The sequence below is a fragment of the Magallana gigas genome, chromosome 1 (genome assembly GCF_963853765.1).
Source record: "Magallana gigas chromosome 1, xbMagGiga1.1, whole genome shotgun sequence".
Classification (NCBI taxonomy): domain Eukaryota; kingdom Metazoa; phylum Mollusca; class Bivalvia; order Ostreida; family Ostreidae; genus Magallana; species Magallana gigas.
Genome location: NC_088853.1, coordinates 64372521 through 64380243, shown reverse-complemented (window position 1 = coordinate 64380243; position 7723 = coordinate 64372521). Strand labels below are relative to the sequence as shown.

Sequence of the window (7723 nt, the reverse complement as noted above, 5' to 3'; positions counted from 1 at the left end):
GGGATATGTTGACATTGCAGATTTTCAGAGTATTGGTTCTGCAACTTTTTCCAAAATGGAAATATTTAGGGTAAATATAGACACCGATTATAATATCATAAGAGACACAATTTACTGTCAGATTGTAATTTGTGCAAAGGAATTAATTCATACCTGTTACAGTACATTTAACTTCTTCTTTTAATGCATCTTTTACTGAATTTTCTGCCAAGTTTTCAAGTTCTTCTCCAATTTCTTCACACCGCCTTCTTAAAGTTTTGACATTTATAGATGGCAAATTAAGTGTAGAAAGGAAGTTGTTCACTTGAGTGGGTCCAATCCCAGTATGATACATTGCTAAAGTAAAACACAATAATGACAATTAATACAATGTGAAAATTTGACATAATTTACAATTTTCCATAGGTTTCTTGCTTTTACTCTTGTAACTATTTGCAAGAGCAAAATTGCATATAATTAAATGCACATGTTCATTGTACATGTACATTAATCCAGGGACAAATACTGTTGAATCATTTTTATTTGTCTGGGTCAATTCTTCTTGGGTAGCCAAAATTTTCCTGGTTCATGGGGACAAAATTTCGTTGGTAATGTTTGGATAATTTTGAAAAATTATAAACAATTGGTTGTTTATTTGTTAGTGGGAATGTAAATTCATGGGCAAGGGTTACACACAAACGCCACATTGGTCTCCCATGAACAATGATGATTCCACAGTATAATATACATGTACATATATATTCCAGAGTGTGATCAATTTCACGTCAATTAATAGCATATTATTAAAACAGTGATATATTCTCCAACATTTCTTTACAAGACATGTACATCTGTATCAAATTCATCATTCATTTTACAGATTTAGTTTGTTTTATTTTGTCATAATTCATATTAAATGTTAGGATGCCCTCTATTTATTCACATACATGTACATATTCATTTTGCAGTTACATTTTTATAACTTTACCTGATCCAATTTTTGAATTGACATCAAATATCTTTGGGCCAGGTTTTTGTTGTTCTTGATGCGTTTTTCCCATGGCTACTTTGTTTACGTGTTTGCACACGAGGCATGTGATTACTACATGGCCACACACTCCAGATGGGAAGACGCCTAACGCATTTTTCAAGTAGATATCGTTATCACATACTTGGCAAAATAAATTGTCAATGAACAATTTCAAATCAATAATAAACCGGTAGAAATTAAGAGGCTTGAGTCTGTCAAACTGAAATGAATCTTCAAGGTAATCCGGGTGCAGGTGGTGAGTAAAGGCTTCGTCATGGTCAGATGTTGACGACTTTTCAGTGAATTTAGACGCGTAATTGTGATCAGATTCAATAACAGTCTGATATATTGGCTGATTGCGGGCTTTAACAATGTTATCTTGACGGATTTTTGAATGAATAAAATCCTTTTTAGAGACAAATTTCCCTTTTTTCCGAAAACAGTTGTCAACAGACATTGTCGTCTGTTTTGACAGATGAGCTTCCGGTGAATGTCGTAAACTTAATTTCGCTTCTTAAGAATTTATGAACATCGTTTGAAATATCACTGATATTTCTGTGTAAAACAAATTAGTTTAGTGGAATGAAAAATTTATTATTTACTCTTATTCTGATGTACCTTATTACGACAGTCATATTCATAGCATATGCGCGTATTTCTGCGCAGAGGCGCGAAATCTTGAATTGGGTCCGCCGTCCTTAATTATCACATCTGCTCATTTGTTGAATTTCTTACACTGAGGAAACAGTTTGAAATAAGTTATGGGCAATTGAAGCTGTCATTAAGATTTGGTATAAATATTTGTTATACTTTCATGTTAAATACTGAAATCTGATTGGTTAAGACGCAGTTAATAATATTTACTATTACCCTCAGCGTTAGCAACGCACTTGGCAACGGGTAACATTAAAAAATGTTACATGCACGAAAATTATGCGCGTACGGTTCGCTGTAGAATTCACGTTATTCCTATATAAAAACAGTAAAATTTTCTTAAAAATTTTAAAAAAGACATTCAGTATAACAAAATAAATAGTGCCTGTTTGGGAAAAATGTGCATGTGGTAAATTCAGCTACTTCAAAGAAAACCAGAAAGTTTACACCATTGATAAACAACTCTAAAACATCAAAATCAAAGTCTGCACATAATGAACAGACCATAGAGTATTCAAAATCATTAGGAAAGTCCAGGAAAGCTGTAGGAAACTCCATCCCATTGTATTCATATCTTTCAATACAATATGGCAGTCAACTTCCTGTCATGTGCTTAATCCCCATACTGCAACTCAAAAAATAATTTCTGTTTCCCCATTATACCTGTATTACTTCATACAGCCAAAAACGTCTGTCACATTGGAACATTCAAAGGAAAACACAGACAAGAAACAAATTGATACAAATATCAAAGAACGGCTGCAAAACTAATTGTTTCTTTACATACAAGTTCTGTACATGTCTAAACAATGTGGAATTAAATTTAACATGTGACGTCTTTAAAAAAAATTGTGTTATTGAATCAAATGTAAAATCACCTCTTGAAAAGAGATGCAGACAATAGCCATTAATTCCAATACCTACAGATGTATATCAAGATGTAAAAGACCTTGTAAAAAAACTGCAGGGATTATTTCTTCACAAAAACTGTTTACAAAATACGCACTACATAATTATTAAATCATCTATAGGGTCTGCATTTGTTATTATCACATCCTTTGATGGTTAATCAACATAAATAAATGTTGATATGCATATCAACTCAGTTTATTTATTAAAATGACTTAATGTGTCTTTTTAGTTATAATGTCATTATGTTTTAAATACACGTCAAAAAGGCCTGGTATCTGTACTTTGATTACCAATTGTCAAATTGAGCTAAGGATCTTAAATACAAAATGTTTTGCAAGTGGTGACTGCTTAAGAGAGAAATGCCAGTGGTCAGAGTATAGCAGTTAAAAAGACTATGTATTATTTAGTGTCATTTCGGTAATTTCAGGTGTTATTTCGGTAAACCCTGTCATTTCGGTAATTCGATGTACAGCTGGAAAACGAATTCGAAGCTAGGAAAATTGAGGGGTGTTGAAATTATACTATCTTCGTAATTCATCCTTCAGTTTTTCGGGAGTTTGATACCACATTTTAGAAGTACAATGAAACATGATTGAAACAAATAAAAAAAAATTGAATTCCGATAATAATTGTCGCATGCACGACGATATTAGGCCTACCAACAACACGTCAGAGTTGCAACTTCAAAAGTTTATAAGTTGCATCAGAGACATAAATAACAGAGATTGGCAACTCCGCCATTAGCGTGTTTTGATGTTGAAAAATTTTGCGGGACCGACCTTACTTTGAGAACTACTTTATAGTAAACTGAGACAATGATCTTAAAGAAAAAGTATACTGTTTTTTTTTTAAATGAAAAATAGGCATAGGTTTTAGACATTTTTGAAACAAAAAATAGAAAAATAAGATTAATATATAGAAAATATATTGGCCAGCTATAAAACATCGGCGAAATCTCGGACGAGTAGCCAACTGCCTCCTAAGACACAAACTCATGAAAATATAATATTTTGAATGTATAAGTAATAGGTTATAGCTGTTATATTTCGATATAATTGTTTATTTGAAAGATATACTGATTTAAACTGGGAACACTTTACAATAGGGACCGCGAGATTTCGATCAGTTATGTCTCTGGTTTCATATAATGCTGCAAGTGGCAAGAAATTGTTTTACTAGAGCAAAAAACTATCTATGCAAACCTTTAGGCCCACAAACGACTTCTCACTTCCGATTCTTCACTGCACGGCAACCGCCAATATCACATTTGCGAGTCGACATACAAGCCTATTACTTCCCGCCAAATTTATCATACGAATCAATCAGAGGTGTTCCGATAAGGAAGGAGTTTCCGGGTGATTTGTTTTGGGGAAAGCGCGACAACTCGTAATGAGATAATATAAAACAAGAGGCCCATGGGCCACAAATCGATCCCCTGAACAATAGTCCTTGTATCATTTTATTTCAAAAGGGTTTATTATGAAGTGAACTCTGAATAAATATTGTAAAACTCATATATTTCAAGATTTTGCCATATATTAAACAATACATAAAAAGAAGAAACAATTTTATCTTTGGCATGTTTTTATTCATAGTTATTTTACACATCAACTGAGACTGAATTTTAAGCTCTAAAATACCCATTTGCAGTAAAAAATAAAATCCAATTACACTGAAAAAAATGAATTATATTCGTTAAATAATTGAAAGATGATAAAAAGATGATATTGGCATCTGTTTTGTATTTCAATCATTAAAAGCTTCTTTATCGATTAATCAAATAAAAATATTGCAGGTGTGATGAGGACATTAGGCATGTTAGATTTTGCATTCTCATCGATCATCTGTCTTATAGACTAAACTCAAAAAACATGGAAAGTCTATATATAGTTGATAAAGTCTATCAATGATTTCCTTTTTTTCCATAACCATTTTTTATCTTTTGTTCCTTTATCTTTCCTAACTGTGTGTTTGTGAATCAAAACTTCGTAAAAACTAAGATCCACACCTTTTTGAAGTTGTTTGAATTTATAATCTTTGATCCCGATCACTTGGATCCCGATATGTGAGTAATTGATGTCGGGATTGAAATTCCAAACAAAAAAAAAAACTAGTCAATAAACATACACATGTATTTCCAGATAATTAAACTATGATAAACTTATCATGGAAATTTATTATTTTTTTTAATACTTCTTTTAATAAAACATGATTTAAACAATTTAGAAACTGCACTATCTTAGAATGATTGCACAGTAATCTCACAAACTGTAGCATTGTAATTCTTAAAAAGAATAGTTTAAAACATTTTCCCATTATTGCTAGCGCTCTCGAGCACTAGCAACTACGTTAGTCTTTTTCACTGGAATACGCATGCTCGACTCCATAGTGGGGGATTCTGGAAATACTGAACTACTGTAGATAAACTGTACCGTTTGAATTTCGTTTTATCATCTTCACATGAAGTTTTGTGTTTTATTGTAAATGTCAAAAAAGTAACAGTAGCTTAGGTCTTATAATGCAAAGTTATTTTCAATATTATAAAGAATTATAGCTAGCTTTATCTTAAATTCCTTCAAGCTCAAAAAAACAACTTCGGATATGTTTTCCGAGCTTGCCGGAAAGGCACGAGAAGATACGATTGCTACAAAACAGTACGGATGGTTCTTGAAAATTTTCACCTCGAAATTGAAGTAACAGTAGATACATGAGATGATTAAGGCACATTCAGTGAGCTATGCCATTGCCGATGTGAAGCCCACTCAAGATTCACAATTCTAAATTGAGACCCCAACTCCAGGACAATTCCAGTACACCACTGTGTCTCCTTTTGTTTATTAATCGATTCAGAAATTTAAACTAATGTTTTAGAAATCTGCTTCTGTGTTTTATGATGGCTACAGCGCTAGCTTACCAATCTTTTTAAAAGATAAGCTTGTATAAGTATATGTTAAACTTTGAACATATTTTGGAGCCGTACGTAGTATTAGTCCGGGGATCACAGTTTTCACAATTTAGAATCTACACTATCTTAGGGTACTTGTATATTAATCTCACTAATTTTAGCACTGTAGTCCTTGAGAATACATTTTTAAAAACATTTTCCCCCATATATTTCTATGTTAAATTTGTCTTTTTAAATCAACTTTGAACCCCTCTTGGGACCCCAGTATTGACCCGGGGATCGCGATTTTTACAATTTAGAATCTTCACTATATATACAAGCTTTGGTGTAAATATTGGCATATCTGGTATAGTGGTTCTTAAGAAGAAGATTTTTTAAGACATCCACCCAATTTTCGCAATTATCTCCCTTTTAAAAAGGGTTGTGACCTTTATTTTAACAATTTTGAATCCCCTTCTCATAAGGATACTTTGTACCAAGTTTGGTTAAATTTGGCTCAGTCGTTCTAGAGAAGAAGTCAAAAATGTGAAAAGTTTACAGACAGACGGACGGACGGACAACAGGTGATCAGAAAAGCTCACTTGAACCTTCGGTTCAGGTGAGCTAAAAATAAAGAGAAATTGCTTGCTGGTTTATAAACATAATTTACGCATGCGCTTTCAAAAAATGCATGTGGTAGAATTATGGGGAATGACGGTATGCCCCATAAAACGTACTATTCCCCAAAACGTGGGTGCTATATCAGAGAGTCAGTCCCCATAAGACTAGGATTTTGAGTGCTCTCTCTCTCTCTCTCTCTCTCTCTCTCTCTGTTCCTCTCTTTTTCCATACCGATTTGAACAATATCAGAGATAATGTTTTTTTTTAATCATAAGTCGATGCATCTGTAAGGATATGAGACATGTGATTCGGGATCTTACCCGAATCACAAATTTTTTTTAAACGCTGTGTCCGTGAGTATCAGACTTTTCTTATGGATTTTGAAAATTACACGCACCTAGTTAGTTGATTTCTTTTATTTTTGTTTTTAGTGTTGAACAAATAGAAAATGAGAGGCGAACGAGGTATTTAATCATTATTTTAAACGTAGTTTGGTTATCTTGATGAGATTTGTTGTTATACAATAATCTCCTCCTAAAAATAATATTGATTTTTTTTACATTACCTTACAGTACACCTTTGAAGTAAGTTAATATTGCTTTGTAGTTAATTCAAATTAGCAAAAGAAGAATCTTTAAAATCCAACAATTTTTTTATCTTTAATATACACACTGATAGATATATTTATATACATTTATTTATTTATTTATTTATAGCACACCCAAGAGACCAAGGGGAATAGGGTCAGTAACTTAAACATGATTTAATCCGATCTTACAACAGAGTTATATCAAGCAAGTTTTGTTGTTATATTTTGTATTGATTTTTTTTCCAGAGAGCCGCCTAACACTCCTGTGCGAAACCCGTTAGTATCGTACACATCTACGTTTTATTGCATTTTTTTTTTAAAATAATTACTGCCGTAATATTTGAATTTGTTTGTACTGATATTTTTTGTTTGTTTTATTTCAGAAGAGAAATTACCTCAATAAGTGACGAGTAAGTAAAAATATCTTTATTTTTATCATAATAAAAAAAAATTTAAAAAAAATCGATGAAAAGTTCGGATCTCCATTCTGTAAAAAGTTCAATGACTTATAAATCAAAGCTATCGTATCATTCTGTTACTAATTATTATATTTCTTTATTTTTTAGTTCCACTTTTGAGGAGTCTGTGAAGTTTATGAACTGGAGCAGGTTTGTTATTTTATTTAATCTTGGTATATTTTTTTTGCGACGTAAAATTTACGCATTCATATTATATATATACTCTAAAAAATCTTTTTTAAAGCATGTATGAAGATGAGAGTAAAAGTGGTCCCGGACCGGTTTATAAAAGGGCCAATGAAATGTAAGTTCAGTTTTTATTTACTTAAAAGAACTTTTAAAATGAAATTTAAAATCAAATCAATTTTTTTTAAACTCTGATCTAAAAAACACAAAACTCTTTTTTTAAGTGTGGAGGAAAGTAACCAGGAGAGTAAGCATGTTTCTCCATGCATGGAAGTGACGTAAGTAAATTAAAAAAAAAATCATTTTGGTGTGGGTAATAATAATAATTTAAATGTAAAAGAACAAGTTCGTTTCCACTTCTTTTGATATTTTTCAATTAGATGATTTTTTTTTTTACAGTTCCACCCAGC

General features: G+C 31.9%; 1 long non-coding RNA gene across 1 annotated transcript; it reads left to right on the top strand.

Moving 5' to 3' along the window:
* The first annotated feature begins 6803 nt into the window (after window positions 1–6803).
* Window positions 6804–7487, top strand: LOC117685564 (uncharacterized). Its single transcript, XR_010712342.1, has 4 exons — window positions 6804–6945; window positions 7053–7079; window positions 7236–7277; window positions 7372–7487. It is a non-coding gene; the product is annotated as an uncharacterized lncRNA (long non-coding RNA).
* Window positions 7488–7723: the final 236 nt, after the last annotated feature.